Source organism: Mobula hypostoma, chromosome 7 (genome assembly GCF_963921235.1).
Source record: "Mobula hypostoma chromosome 7, sMobHyp1.1, whole genome shotgun sequence".
In the NCBI taxonomy this organism is placed as follows: Eukaryota; Metazoa; Chordata; class Chondrichthyes; order Myliobatiformes; family Myliobatidae; genus Mobula; species Mobula hypostoma.
This window is the reverse complement of record NC_086103.1, coordinates 174,846,001-174,861,038: the sequence shown is the minus strand read 5'-3', so window position 1 is coordinate 174,861,038 and position 15,038 is coordinate 174,846,001. Positions and strand designations below refer to the sequence as shown.

The 15,038-nt window shown below is 42.4% G+C and overlaps 1 long non-coding RNA gene across 1 annotated transcript; it reads left to right on the top strand.

Annotated features, from left to right (window-relative positions):
- The first annotated feature begins 228 nt into the window (after nt 1–228).
- On the top strand, nt 229–8,477 carry LOC134349096 (uncharacterized). Its single transcript, XR_010018585.1, has 3 exons — nt 229–331; nt 7,723–7,841; nt 8,345–8,477. It is a non-coding gene; the product is annotated as an uncharacterized LOC134349096 (long non-coding RNA).
- Nucleotides 8,478–15,038: the final 6,561 nt, after the last annotated feature.

Sequence of the window (15,038 nt, the reverse complement as noted above, 5' to 3'; positions counted from 1 at the left end):
AGTATTTAATCATCATAGATGTGAGTGTTACTGGATGATAGTCCGTGAGGAACTTCCCACCACTCTTCTTGGACGCTGGTATAATTGTTGCCTTTTGAAGCAGGTGGGAACTTCCGAATGTACGTTTGTAGCAATGAGAGATTGAAAATGTCTTTGATTACCCCCATCAGTTGGTTGGCACAGGCTTTCAGAGCCTTGCCAGGTACTCGATCGAGCCCTGTCATCTTGTGAGAGGTCACCCTCTTGAAAGACAGCCTGACATCGGCCTCCAACATCGGTCGCTGGGTGCAGTGGTGATCCACACAGCAGTGGTTTTATTCCTCCTTTCAAGGTAAGCGTAAAACACATTGAACTCATTTGGTAATGAAGCATCACTGCCATTCACAATGATGGGTCTTGCTTTGTAGGAAATAATGGCCAGCAAATCCTGCCAGAGTTGACATGAATCCAATGTTGCCTCCAATCTCTCTCAGAGTTGTTTCTTGGCTCTTGAAATAGCCCTCCGCAAGTTATACCTGGTTTTCTGATATAGACCTTGGTCACCAGACTTAAATGCCACAGATCTAGCCCTCAGTAGACTACGAACCTCTTGGTTCATTGACAGCTTTTGGTTTGGGAATGTAAGTAAGTTTTTGGAGGACAATGCTCATCCATCGGTTTTACATAAGAACATAAGAAATAGGAGCAGGAGTAGGCCATCCGGCCCATCGAGCCTGCCTTGCCATTCAATAAGATCATGGCTGATCTGTCCTTAAACTCAGCTCCATCTACCTGCCTTTTCCTCATAACGCTTAATTCCCTTACTGTAAAAAAACCTATCTAACTGTATCTTAAATGTATTTAGTGAAGAAGCCTCAACTGCTTCCCTGGGCAGAGAATTCCACAGACTCATCACTCTCTGGGGAAAACAGTTTCTCCACATCTCCGTTCAAAATCTTCTCCCCTGAATCTTGAGGCAATGTCCCCAAGTTCTAGTCTCACCTACCAATGGAAACAACTTTCCTACTTCTATCTTATCTATCCCTTTCAAAATTTTGATTGTTTCTATCAGATCCCTTTCAGTCTTCTGAATTCCAGAGAGTATAGTCCCAGGTGACTCAATCTCTCCTCATAGGTTAACCCCTTCATCCCTGGAATCAACTTGGTGAACCTCCTCTGCACTGCCTCCAAAGCCAGTATATCCTTCTCAAGTATGGAGACCAGAACTGCACACAGTACTCCAGGTGCGGCCTCACCAGTACCCTGTATAGTTGCAGCATAACCTCCCTGCTCTTGAATCCAATCCCTCTAGCAATGAAAGCCAACATTCCGTTTGCCTTCTTAATAACCTGTTGTACCTGCAAGCCAACTTCTTGCGATTCATGAACAAGCACTCCCAAGTCCCTCTGCACAACAGCATGCTGCAACCTTTCACCATTTAAATAATAATCTGCTTATTATTCCTTCCAAAGTGGATGATCTCGCATTTACTAACGTTGTATTCCATCTGCCAGACCTTGGCCCATTATCCCTTTTAATGGAATCACTCCAAACACCCCAAAATTGAATTGATTCCATGACCTATGGACTCATTTTTTAAGGACGCTGCAACACGTATTCTAGATATTTATTGCTTATTTATTTACTTGTTTGTTTGTTTGTTTGTTTGCTTATTTATTTTTCTTTGTAGACTTGCAGGGTATTGTCTTTTGCACATTGGTTGTCTGTCTCTGCCATGGGCCATTTTTCAATGGTTCAATTATGTTTCTCTCTATTTACAGTAAATGCCCACAAGAAAATCAATCTCAGGGTAGTATTATTGATATATATGTATTTTGATAACAAACTTACTTTGAACTTTGAAGGCCCAGGAGATGGCTTTTCAAGTGCGATCCCAGACCATATCAGCACATTCTTGGTTTATCATTCAGCCAACTCGTTTACCTTCTCACTCTCACGGCAAGTGTCACTGAGTGTTCAGCGGAAAGCCCACAACAAAATTAATTTCCAGTTTTGCAGTACCCGAAATGGAGCTGAACTTGGCCCCAGTTGTTCCATGGGAGCTCCATCGTAAATTATCAACAATGAATCAGATGTTAGACTAGGTGGGCAGAAGTCTGGCCATGCGGTTTGGTTTTAAGGCTGTCTTAAAAGAAGAAATGAGATTGACGGTGTGGAATTAGAACATAGAACATAGAATAGTGCAGCACAGCAAAATGTCCTTTGGTCTACAATACTGTGCCAAAATAATTAAGATAATGACACCTATTTCCTTCTGCTTGAACATTGTCAATTCTCTGCACATCTAAGAGACTCTTAAATGCCTCAATCGTTTCTGCTTCTGTCACCACCCCTTGGTGTCTCATTCTAGGCACGCATTACTCTCTGTGTAAAAAAAAGACTTGTCCTGCATGTCTCTTTGAACGTTCCCGCTCATGCCTTCTGGTATTAGACACCTCAGTTCTGGGAAAAAGATACCAGTTGCGTGCTCTGTCTTTGCCTCTCACAATTAAAAAAATCTTTATCAGATCTCCCCTTAGGCTCTACCACTCTGGAGAAACAACCCAAGTTTGTCCAACCTCTCTTCACAATACTTGCTCTCTAATCCAGACAGCAGTCTGTAAACATCTCCAGCACCTTCCATACAAGTCGTCAAGTCACTTTTATTGTCATTTCGACCATAACTGCTGGTACAGTACACAGTAAAAACGAAACAACGTTTTTCAGGACCGTGGTGCTACATGAACAATACAAAAACTACACTGAACTACGTAAAAAAACAACACAAAACTACACTAGACTACAGACCTACCCAGGACTGCATAAAGTGCACAAAACAGTGCAGGCACTACAGTAGATAATAAACAAGACAATAGGCACAGTAGAGGGCAGTAGGTTGGTGTCAGTCCAGGCTCTGGGTATTGAGCAGTTTGATGACTTGGGGGAAGTAATTTCATTGTCTGGTCGTGAGAGCCTGAAAACTTCGCTGCCTTTTGCCAGGTGGCAGGAGGGAGAAGAGTTCGTATGAGGGGTGCGTGGGGTCCTACATAATGCTGTTTGCTTTACAGATGCAGCGTGTGGTGTGAATGTCTCTAATGGCAGGAAGAGAGACCCTGATGATCTTCTCAGCTGACCTCACTATCCGCTGCAGGGTCTTGCGATCCGAGATGCTGCAATTTCCGAACCAGGCAGTGATGCAGCTGCTCAGGATGCTCTCAATACAACCTCTGTAGAATGTGATGAGGATGGGGGATTGGAGATGGACCTTTCTCAGCCTTCACAGAAAGTGGAGATGCTGCTGGGTTTTCTTTGCTATGGAGATGGTGTTGAGGGATCAGGTGAGATTCTCCGCCAGGTGAACACCAAGAAATTTGGTGCTCTTAACGATCTCTATGGAGGAGTCGTCGATGTTCAGCGGGGAGTGGTCATTCCGTGTCCTCCTGAAGTCAACAACCATCTCTTTTGTTTTGTTCACATACAGAGACAGGTTGTTGGCTCTGCACCAGTCTGTTAGCCACTGCACCTCCTGTCTGTATGCTGACTCATCGTTCTTGCTGATGAGACCCACCACGGTCGTATCATCGGCGAACTTGATGATGTGGTTCGAGCTGCGTTTCTTTCTTTAATGGGGCAATGAGAAATTAAAAGCAGAAAATGCTAGAAATAAACACAAGAGGTTCTGCAGACACTGGAAGCCCAGAGTAACACACAAAAATGCTGGAGGAAATCAGCAGGTTAGGCAGCATCTAAGGAGGGAAGAGTCGACGTTTTGGGCTGACACCCTTCATCGAGATCAATGCTGGAAATAGCAGGTCAGGCAGCATCTGTGGAAGGAGAAAGGGAGTTAACATTTCAAGTCAAAAACTTTTCATTAGATCTGGACAAGAAAGCAATTGAATGTAGGGAAAATGAGGGAGGGATAGAAAAGACAAAGGAAATGTCTCTGATAGAGTGAGACCAGGGTTGCCATGGTGATGTTTTCTTTGCAAAAGCCATCTGATTGATAAATTAATGAGGTTAGCTGTAGAGAAAGGGAGAGAATGAGAGAGAGATGGGAAAGAGGAGAGGCAGAGATGAAGAGAGTGAAAGAAGGAGAAATAGAGAGATATATTTTGGGGAAGAAAGGTGGAGGAGAGGAAAGGGAGAAAAAGGAACACAGAAGACTGCAGATGCTAAAATATGGAGCAGAAAACAAATTTCCAAAAGAACTAAGTAGGTTAGCCAGCATCTGCGGAGGGAAATGGACAGCTGTTATTTTGGGTCAAGACTGGAGGGGGAGAGTGTTGGAGTAGAACTGTGAGGTGATGGTAGAGAGAGAGTGGGGATAGAGATAGAAAAGCTAAAGGGGGAGTTGTAGGAGAGAGGGAGAGAGAAAGGGGCATTTCTTAAAAGTCAACAAAATGACATTTAAAACTGTTAAAGAGAAATGAAACCAAGCAAACATTGGAAATATCCAATAGATCATGAAGTGTGTGTCAAGAGTGAAAACTCCATTAATATTAGAGATGGATTATGTTACAGCAGAACTGACCCATTAGCAAGAGACAGTGAGTTCCTTGATATTGTTGAATTCAACATTGAATCTCAAATCACATTTACTTACTTAGAGGAGATTTGGGTTGTCCACAGGAATTTACTCAAACTACCACAGATGCTCTGCAGAGAGTATCCTGATGTGTTGTATCGCGGCCTGGTAAGACAACTAGACAGGTAGTGTTCATGGGATCAATGTCTGTTTAGAAATTGGTTGGCAGAGGGGAAGAAGCTGTTCCTGAGGAAGGATCTGGCGGTTGATGATAGTGCTGCGATTCTTTTCTTTCTTGGTTTCGTGGCTGTCTGGAGAAGAAGAACTTCAGAGTTATATTCACTGATAGTAAATGAACCTTTGAACCTTTAAAAACCAAGGTTCCCTAATCCTGCTATCTTTACCTTTTCTTCCGACAGGCACATACAAGCTTTATACTCTCAAAATTTCACTCCCATTAACCAAGTACGCTTTTACCAGAAAATAGCCTGTCCCAATCCACACTTGCCAGATTATTAATTATACCATTAAAATTTACCTTTTTCCAATTTAGAATCTCAGTCAAAGACCAGACCAATCTTTATACATATTTACTTTGAAACCAATGGCATTATGAGCTGCAAAGTGTTCCCCAACACAAACTTCTGTCACCTGCCCTCTCTCATTCCCTAATAACAGATCAAGTATCGCACACTCTCGTGTTAGGACTTTATGTACTGATCAAGGAAACTTTGCTGAGCACATTTGACAGACTCTGGTTCTTCTACAGTAAGTGAGTCCCAATCAAAATGTGGAAAGTTAAAATTGCCTACTATAGTAACCTTATGTTTTTTGTAACAGTCTGTAATCTATCTACCTCTCTGCAAATTTGCTCCTCTAAATCCCTGGAACTGTTGGGTGGTCTACAATATAGTCCCATTCATGTGGTCGTACATTTCTTATTACTCATGTCCAAACTATAACACCTCACTAGATGAGTTCTCCAGTCTGTCCTGACTGAGCCCTGCTGTGACATTTTCTCTAATCAGAGAAATTTCTCTAATTTTCTCCAATAATTTTCTCTAAACACCACCTTTAATCCCTCCCACTCTGTCACATCCAAAACAACAGAATTCCAGAATGATGACCTGCCAGTCCTGCCCTTCCTGCAAGCAAGTCTCACTAGTGGCTACAATATCGTAATTCCAGGTGTTGATCCATGTCCTGAGCTCCTCCGACTTTCCTACATTACCTCTTGCATTGAAATACTTGCAGCTCAGGACACTTGTCACACCATGCTCAACCTTTTGTTTCCTGGCTTTGTCTGAGTTCTAACAACATCTGTCTCCACGATCTGTTTTGGCACTCCGGTTCCCATCTCTCCCTTCAATTCTAGTTTAAACCCTCTTGTGCAGCATTAGCAAACCTTCCCACTAGGATATTAGCCCCCATCCAGTTCAGATGCAAACCACCTCTCCTGCAAAGATGCCACCTTCCATGGAAGAGAGCTCAATGATCCAAAAATCTGACGCCCTCCCTCCAACACCAACTCCTCAGCCACATAATAACCTCTATAATCTTCCTAGTTCTGGCCTCACTAGTGCGTGGCATGGGTAGCAATCCTGAGGTCAGAAACCTGAAATTCCTGTCCTTGAACTCAGTACTAAACTCCCTGAACTCACTTTTCAGATCCTCGTCACTCATCCTCCCATGGCATTGGCATCTACATGGACTACGACCTCTGATGGCTCACCCTCATGCTTAAGAATACTGAGGACTGGATCCGAGATATCCCAGACCCTGGTACACAAGAGGCAACATACCATCCGGGAATCTCGCCCTAGTCCACAGAATTTCTTTTCTGGTCCCATAACTAATGAACCCCCTATCACCACAGCTCGCCCCTTCTCTCCACTTCCCTTCTGGGTCACAGAGCCAGACTCAGTGCCAGAGATCCGACCACTGCTTGGTCTTCACCTCCAACAGTATCCAAGGTGACATACCTGCTGATGAGCTTCGAAGAAGAACTACACCTGGGGACAGCTTGAAAAACTGTCCCAGGACGCTGGTGAGCTGCTGTCAGTGGCCTATGACCCAGGAGGGGTGATGGGCTTCAAAAAAAATTTTAATTTTATATTTGTAAGGGAGCATTATTCCGTGTTTGAAAGGTGATTTTGACGGTAAATGGCAATTTATTGCACTTGGGGGTTTTTGAGTGAATTTTCAACAATAATCTAATGCATCTTCCTTAATAACACCTACTCTGCAAAACAACTTCATGAAAGAGCAGTAATAAATGAAAGCACCTTCTGCGCTGTTAAGTGTTTTTGAGATAACGTGAGTGCACAGACTGTTCTGTACCTCACTGAAAAATTATATCCATCTAACAAATGATAACTATAGGTGGAGCACAGCCTGTCTTCTTCTCCAGGCTACACTGGGATGTTCAAACACCCTCGAAGGGTTGCTATCCAATGAACATTTAGAAACGTGTCTGGCGGCACATTAGTGTAGCAGCTAGCGTAACACTTTACAGCGCCTGTGACACGGTTTCAATTCTACCGCTGTCGGTAAAGAGCTTGTACGTTCTCCCCGTGACCACATGGGTCTCCTCTGAGTGCTGTTGTTTCCTGCCACATTCCAAAATGTAAAGGTTAGGATTAGGAAGTTGTGGGTCTACTATGTTGGCGCTGTAAGCTCACAGCACCTCCTCAGACTGTGTTAGTCACTGACACAAAGCAACACACATCAAAGTTGCCGGTGAACGCAGCAGGCCAGGCAGCATCTCTAGGAAGAGGTACGGTCGACGTTTTGGGCCGAGACCCTTCGTCAGAACTAACTGAAAGAAGAGGTAGTAAGAGATTTCACAAAGCAATGCTTTTCACTGTATATTTCGACAGTACAGCTAATGAAGCTAACCTTTTTAAAGATCTTAGTCTTTAAAGCATTTCAACAGCCCAAAAAAAAAACCTCTGCTTATTCAGTCACTGAGACTAATATGTTCCAAAAATAGCCAGTTAAGCTGACGAAGACAAGCGCATTCCCATAAACACATTACCTGCATTTAACATAAGAAACCAGTAATAAATCATATCAGAGAAAACATTTAAGAGATTAAAATCAAGGGAATGAGTCATTCTACTCTGACTCAATCTGAGTAAGAACTCCCTCATCTGACTTGCGATCAGATTTGAAAATAAAGAAGATTTATTTCCTCTTTTGTTCTCTCCCAAAATCAGGTCTTTTTCTTTGTTGCTCATTTCCGGAATGGGAACTTTAGGCGTAATAATATTGTTGACCCCACGTCGCTGAGCTGTGGAGGAAGCGAACAATCTACCATCGTGGAGGCACAAGCATGGTATGGTAACGTAGTGGCTTGCATAACGCGATTACAGCGCCCGCAAACTGGGTTCAATTCCCACCACTGCCTGTAAGGAGCTTGCACATTCTCCGCGTGACTGCGTAGGTTTCCTCTGGGTGCTCTGGTTTCCTCCCACATTCCGTACATGTATGGGTTAGTAAGTTATTTGGTCAGTTGGATGTGATTGGATGGCACAGGCTCTTTGGGCCAGAGGGGCCTACAACCGTGCTGCATCTCTGAATAAAAATAAAACAAAATAATAAGAGACAGCAGACACTGGAATCTGGAGCAACTATCTACTGGGTTCAGATGAAAGGACTTGACTGCCCATTTTCCTCTACATATGCTGCCTGAACGATTGAGTACTTCCGACACTGTCTGGTGCTTTAATCTATGACAGTGACTGGTCTGAAGAATCAGGTTTATTATCACTGACATATTCTTGATATTTATTGCTTATTTTTTATTATTCTTATTCTTGTACTCTTATTTTTCCTTAGCTCAAGCTGGTAAAACCTGAGGGACAAGAATAGCCAAGCGCACTCATTTCTCAATTGCTAGGAACTTTCGGACTATTCAACTGGTGTTTAGTATTGTGGCTTTCTGAAGATTTACATAAATATTGCTGTCCAGGCTGAATTGTTTAATGCTATTGTGTAGTGACTTTGGAATGATGTATTTGTAGATATTACTATCAGGACAATGGATACCCTGTTCATGTTCCATAGACTTTCAATTTCCTCTTTTAATTCAGTATATTTCTCTCATATTTCACTTATTGATTTCCGTATGTTATGTGTGCTTGGAATGGCTATATCCATTAAGTAATTTGTTCTTGCTTGTTTATCCTCCATTATTATATCCGGATGGTTATTATGGATTGTTCTATCTGTAATAATGGATCTAATAATTGATCAGTTGTAATATAATTTATTATTATTATTATTTCTTCTTCCTTTTTATATTTATTTGTACATTGATGCAGTCTTTCCTTGATTCTGTGACAGTTATTGGATTTATTGAATATGCCCACAAGAAAATGAATTTCAGGTACATATATGTACTTTGATAATACATTTACTTTAAAATTTGAACTTTCGTATGTCATGAAATGTGTTGTTTTGTGTTCGCAGTACAGTGAAAAACGTAACAAATTACCAGACATCATAATAAAAATATATAAATAAATAGTAACAAAGAGGAATATTCAGGTAATGTTCATGGGTTCATAGACAGTTCAGAAATCTGAAGGTGGAGGGAAAAAAACTTTTCCTAAAACATTGAGTGTGTCCTTTTAGGTTCCTGTACCTCCTCCCTGATAGTAGCAATGAGACATGGGCATATCCTAGATGCTAAAGGTCCTTAACGATGGATGCCGCCTTCTTGAAGCAGTGCCTTTTGAGAATGTCCTTGATAGTGGGGAGGCTATTGCCTGTGATTGAACTGGCTGAGTCTACAACATGCTGCGACCTCTTTCGATCTTGCGCATTGGAGCTGCCAGCTAAGGTGCTGTTGCAACCAGTCCAAATACTCTCCATGATACCTCTGCAGAAACTACATTGACCTTATTGATCACAATGGATAAGGAGAGCAGGTCTACTTTCCTAATGGCATGCGAGAAGATTGGTTTTGATGGTAGTCCCACCATTTCCTGCAGACAGTTGGAATCACAATCAGAATTATTATCACTGACTTACATGGCATGAAATTTGCTGTCTTGTAGCAGCCGTACTGTGCAAAGAAATAAAATTACTTAATTAAAAGATAAATAAATGCTGCAAAGGAATGAGTAATGAGGTACTGTTCATGGTTTCATGGACTTGGTGGCTGAGGGAAGAAGTTCTGAATCAGAATCAGGCTTATTATCGCTGACATAAGTTGTGAAACTTGTTTTGTGGCAGCAGTACAGTGCAGACGTAACAAATACACACCATGGTAACATAGCAGTTACTTATTTATTGACATACAGTACGGAATAAGCCCTTCCAGCCCTTCAAGCCACGTCCCCAATTTAACCCTAGCCTAATGACAGGACAAAGTTCAATGACCAATTAACCAAATGGTACATCTTTGGACTGTTGGATGAAACAGGAGAAGTTGGAGGAAACCCATGCAGTCACAGGGAGAACGTATAAACTCCTCAAAGAAGTTACTTCTGAATCATGATGATTGTGTCTTCAGTCTCCTGTACTTCCTCCCTGATCATAGTAAAGAGCCTTCTTGCAGCTCTGCCTTTTGAAGATGTCCTTGATGATGGTTATTGAGCTTAAATTTAATTTGAGATGTTATTGATTGATTCAATCAATCTCCACATTAAAGACTCAAAGTGCATTTTTTATCAAAGTATCGATACAGTACACAACCCTGAGATTCATCTTCCCACAGACAGCCACAAAGCAAAGAAAGAAAACCATGGTAAACATTCAAAGAAAAACATCAAACCCCCAATGCTTAAAAAAAACAAATCGCACAAACAGCAAAAAAAAAGAGCAAAAAACACAGAATATTAAACACCAAACCACAAATCACCGAACCAGTCCAGGCTTATTCAGTTCAGATCAATATTGTCATTCATTAACCTACCACAGTTTAGATAAAATTCGAGGCCTCCTGGAGCTACCCATTAACAGCACTACTATCCTTCATTACCTAGTGAGGAATTCGCGTCAAAAACTGCAGATCACTGCACTGAAATAATAACCACTAAAAAAACAGGCTCACCTCTAAATTGCTGTTTTAAAATAGGAGGCAGAAATGTTTAGTCAGGGAGTTCCAGAACTTGTTATGCAGTATCTTATTTTATATCAGCAGTTTACAGAAAATAGTTCAAAGCAAATATTCTGGAGATTGCAGTGAGCTACAATCTGTATGATATCTAACTACCAGAAGAGATGGAAATTGCTCAAACTACTTTCACAGTGTCTAGTTCTTCTAATAATAATACTTGATTACCATTGCCCCTGAGGAAGGGTGAATGTCTGTCTGATAGTGTAGATAATACATCTGGCTGCTGTGGAATATTGCTGGCTCAGCAATCATGGCAGAACCTAATTTTATTTCAGCAGCTCCCTGGGTCAATCCTGTGCCTGACCTCAAACTGCAAAGCTGAAGTTCAATGCTGACAAAAATGAGATATCCTGTTGGTATTCCAGCACAGCGAGATGTCCATGAGGGAATGCTGCCTACTGGCACATTCCAGGCTGCAGGAGTACGTGCTGAGAGGTGCTCTGAAGCTTAGCACAGCCAACGCAAAAGCTCCAGTGTTGCTGGATCTTGAGAACCTGAATTATAGGGAAAGACTTTATTCTCTGGAATAAAGTCGATAAAGGAGAGGAAATTTAATAGTGGTATACAAAATTATCCTCCAAAAGGGCCACAGCCTTGTCATAGTGTTTGGAGGCTTGTGTGCCTCAATGGTCTGGAGAGCGATGTTGGCTAGGGTCAGGGGTTTAATGCTGTGGCTCTTGGTAGGGTCAGACGTGCCAAACAATTCAAAGGGTAGAGGCCAGACTAAAGGTGGTCCACTGTTCCTCTAGGGTCAGGAGTTCAGCTCAGAGACGACAATCCTGACTGGTCTAACAAAACTGTTATGGAAACAGCAATGAAGAATGCTTCTACATCTGAATGTGATGGTATTCCGGAGTCTCCACCTGGGACTTGCATGACAGACACTAGTGGAAACTGAAAGGAAGCTACTGACATGATGAAGGAAACCCAAACTCAACCAGAGATGGAAGACCTTCATTTCTGTCCTAAGCACCAGCGACATAATGGGCAGTAGGTAGATACAGATTTTTGAGGGTTACGGATAGGGTTGGATGGTGGGTTCGAGACACGTCTCTACCACAGGAGGTGTAAGGCATTCCTTCCCTCTGCTAGCCTACAGGTCACCTTTCGGCAAAGCGTAGCACCTGCTTAGCGTCCCCACATCCCCTGATCAGGGTCACATGAAGCCATGGATGGTCGTATGAGCAGATGGTTAATATCACGTCCTAGTTATGCCACCACTGAAGCCAGGTAGACTCTGAAGAGTATTGTTCATGACTGGGGTCACACATCTTGTAAAGACACTGTCCAGAAGAAGGCAATAGCAAACCACTTCTGTAGAAAATTTTGCCAAGAACAATCATGCTCAAAACCATGATCAGCCAAGTTAATGACATGGCACGCAAGGATAATGATGTTTCCCAGAAATCATGAGTTATCATGCCCCAGTGAGGTAAGCACCCTTCCAATGCCAGGAGTCTAATGCATTAAACACAGAGGACTGATAGTTAGTGCCATTGTTTGCAGTACAGCAGGTTGAAGTTTTCCATAACTTTCAGTGTTCTGTGCACTGGGACTGGAATACTTGATCGAGACTTTCCACAACCTGCTTAACAGTCCAAAACACTGCATGCCACAATGACAATTTTATAATCCATCACTGACTGTTTACCCGGTGTTGTCACAAAGCACAGATGCCTCCCTTTCACAAAGTAGACAGGACTCGATTCTTTCACTGTGGCTCGTATTGCCATTTGTCGTTTTCATCGGGGAACAACAGGACCATTGTTTTGCAATCAATAAGGTGATTCATCTGGGCAAGACGTATTTTTATCTGCTTTATAGCAAGCCTTTGACAGGAGGAGCACCCAGAGGGATGGATACAAGGTGAAATTTCTATTCAAACCATCACTGTGGCTGTCAAGTGTGGATCAGTCAGCAGCACGCCCACCCATGAGTCAGCCTGACTGAAGGAAGTTGCATATTAAGATGACTTAAGTTAGAATCAGAATCAGGTTCATTATCACCGGCATATGTCATGAAGTGAGTTGCTTTCCTCATTAGAGGAAGGATATGAAAGATTCAGAGAGGTTGCAGAGGAGATTTGCCAGCTTGCTGCCTGGACCAGAGAGCATGCCTTATGAGAAGAGGCTGAGCAAGTTAGGACTTCTCTCTTTGGCATGAAGTAGGAGAGGTGATTTAATAACTGTGCACAAAATGATAAGAGGCATAGATCAGATAATTCAGAACTTTTCCCAAGGTAGAAATGGATAATATGAGGGGGTGGATCATTTTACGGTGTTTGGTGGGAATGTCAGAGGTAGGTTTTTTTACACAGAGTGGTGGGTGTGCGGAGCGCCTTGCTCAGAGTGGGAGTAGAAGCAGGTATGTTAAACAAACTCTTATATAGGTACATGGATGCTAGAAAAATGTAGGGCTATATATGTAGGAGGGAAAGGCTAGACTGATCTTACCTACTGCTCGTTACACTGTTTAGTGCAGCAATGAAAATTCTCCAGCTCTGGTGATGTTCAAGGCTTCCTTCATCAGGTCAGTAGCTTCCTCTCGGATTTCGCTACTGTCAGTTACGCAAGTTACAGCTGGAGCCTCAGGAATACCGTCACAGTCAGATGTTAAAGAATTATACATTGCTGTTCCCGTAACAAATTTGTTTTACCAGTCATGGTTGTTAGCCCTGAGCTGAACCCCTGAACCTGGAGGATTAGTGGACTACTCTTAGTCTGTCCTCTGTCCTTTGACATGTTTGGTATGGGTGACCCTACCAAGAGCCAAAGCGTAAAGTCCTGACTCCAGCCAACAAAGTTCTCCAGGTCATTGAGGCACGCAGGCCTCCAAACCACAACAGAGGTTGTGGTCCTCTTGCAGGAGATTGTTCTTAGGGGAGGTTAAAAAATTATGGGCCAAGGGGTCTGTACTCTACTGTCATATTCTATGTTCTGTGTTCTGTACAATGCAATACATGAAAAATTATGATAAATTACCATACAAAATATATAAAAAATAAATATGTAACTGGGTGACCATCAGATCTTGTTCAGTATCGTTAAAGTGTACTTAGGCATCCATCCGGGTAATGCTAGAATAGTTGTCTGTGCCTTTAAGGGAGACGGTGATGTCATTACGCACGCGCGAGATAGTGGTGAGACCATTTTGTTTTCTGCTGAAGACGCTGGTGGGGCGTTGGAATTGAGTTCCTCCCTGAGACTGGGCATGGTGAGGAAAGGTGAGCATTAATTGACAATATCCATGTAAATTTGTTTATTCTTGTTCGTGAATCGAGAATATCGGTAATTTGACATGTTTTACATGTGGATGCTTCAGATTTCCACGAGTGAAGAAATCGATGCTGGATAGCGTGGCTTGTACAAAGTTCCTCACCAGCCAAGTAGGTCAGTCTTCCTGTAATTTAACTACCAGGCAATATCTTGTAAAAGTTGTGCCAAAGTGTACCTTTTGTCTAACTTTATTGTATCATGACTGATTGTGCATGTAACCACGTAACGTGAATGTTTAGTCACTGTCCGAAGTTCAGCACGTGTGTACTAAAAAGTAGTAGACATCTTAGATGAGATGTATTTGCTTACATTTTTCGTTGCTATGTATAAGATACAGGGTTGGGGGGATTCTAATGCTTAAATTGTGTTCCTTCACGATTGCCACGTATTAGTTCTGTATTAGTTTTGTGTGGTTTTCTTTATGTATTTTTATATTGTATACACAACTGGCCGCTACACAAGGGTGTGAACCGAAAGTTAAACTGAGATTGTAACAGCAAGAACTGGTTGTAAATTCGTTCGTTTTGTTTTGCGACCCTCTTCCGGCACTTAAACGTCTAAAACAGATAAAGGAATTAAAACCTGTAAAAGTATTTGTTGTTCTGAGCATGTACTTTTCCCCAGGCTACAAATATCTAGTGCAAGAAGGGAGCAAAATCGTCGGGAAATGTTCATGGGCTCATGGAAAAAGAAATGGGAGTAGCAATTAAAAATGCCTGGTACTATTTGAATGAGACTGTGGGAATTCTGATCCAGCAGTCAGTCACATCGTAATTAGACTCTCCAGCACAGTTATTTTGTGTGGAGCACAATCAGCTTCCAATCTGGAGGCTTAATCTGAGAGGCACAATTTCACACCTACACCCTCCTCAAAGTGCCGACCAGTTTGAAACACCATTCCCACCTTTGGATTTTTCGTCCTCTCACCTCTCATGCGAACTGTGGCATTGTGCTTCCTCATTTTGGGTTTGATCCTGACCTCTATGGTGGTGTTCACACACTCTCCATTGGGGGCAGGTTGGAGGTGGAATAGTTCTCTTCCCACATCCTAAAGATCTGCCAGTTAGTTCTCCCTTCCCACTCAGGACTTGTCTCTGCACAGTCTTTGTTCTCCCTCTCCACTATCTTGTGT